This window comes from Aedes aegypti, chromosome 3 (assembly GCF_002204515.2).
Source record: "Aedes aegypti strain LVP_AGWG chromosome 3, AaegL5.0 Primary Assembly, whole genome shotgun sequence".
Classification (NCBI taxonomy): domain Eukaryota; kingdom Metazoa; phylum Arthropoda; class Insecta; order Diptera; family Culicidae; genus Aedes; species Aedes aegypti.
This window is the reverse complement of record NC_035109.1, coordinates 100,927,002-100,927,650: the sequence shown is the minus strand read 5'-3', so window position 1 is coordinate 100,927,650 and position 649 is coordinate 100,927,002. Positions and strand designations below refer to the sequence as shown.

At 41.6% G+C, this 649-nt stretch overlaps 1 non-coding gene across 1 annotated transcript; it reads left to right on the top strand.

Annotated features, from left to right (window-relative positions):
* The first annotated feature begins 256 nt into the window (after positions 1-256).
* On the top strand, positions 257-338 carry Trnas-gcu. The gene has a single exon. It is a non-coding gene; the product is annotated as a tRNA-Ser (tRNA).
* The last annotated feature ends 311 nt before the right edge of the window (positions 339-649 follow it).

The following is a 649-nucleotide window of genomic DNA, read 5'->3' as shown; positions in this document are numbered from 1 at the left end:
AGAATGTTTCACAAGAGGCAAGAAAATGAAATACGTAACAGATGAACGACGCCACTCGAAACGTTGTGCGACAAAATAGGAATAGAGTAACTGTTCCATCGATGATCTCATGGCCCATGTGCGCCATTTGATTTCGTTTTCCTTCGTTATCATGCATATTCATACGTTTACCAAAGCACACAAAAAACGCTCATAAGTAAGATTAACATATAGATGAATTCATAGAACGCTTACCCTATTGCTATAGTGATATAGCGACGAGGTGGCCGAGAGGTTAAGGCGTTGGACTGCTAATCCAATGTGCTCTGCACGCGTGGGTTCGAATCCCATCCTCGTCGGTGAACTTTTTTTGTACGCAATGTCGGACACTCTACAATGTTTCATAACCCTTGCCACGAGGCTAATTAAGCTCAATCATTGTCAAGGCTCTCTCACCAATTTCATAATGCTTAAAATTGCAATTTGAAGCAGCCATCTACCACCTCTTGACACTTTTTAATAATATTTTTGTAAGTGCTGTAACATCTCCCATGGACATCCATTCACCCCGTTCAGATAAACGAAATTAAAGAATGGGCCCACAATGTCGACGCTGGCAGTTGGATGTAGTGCTACGTTTGTTTGTCTGGAATTTACGCATACGGTATAC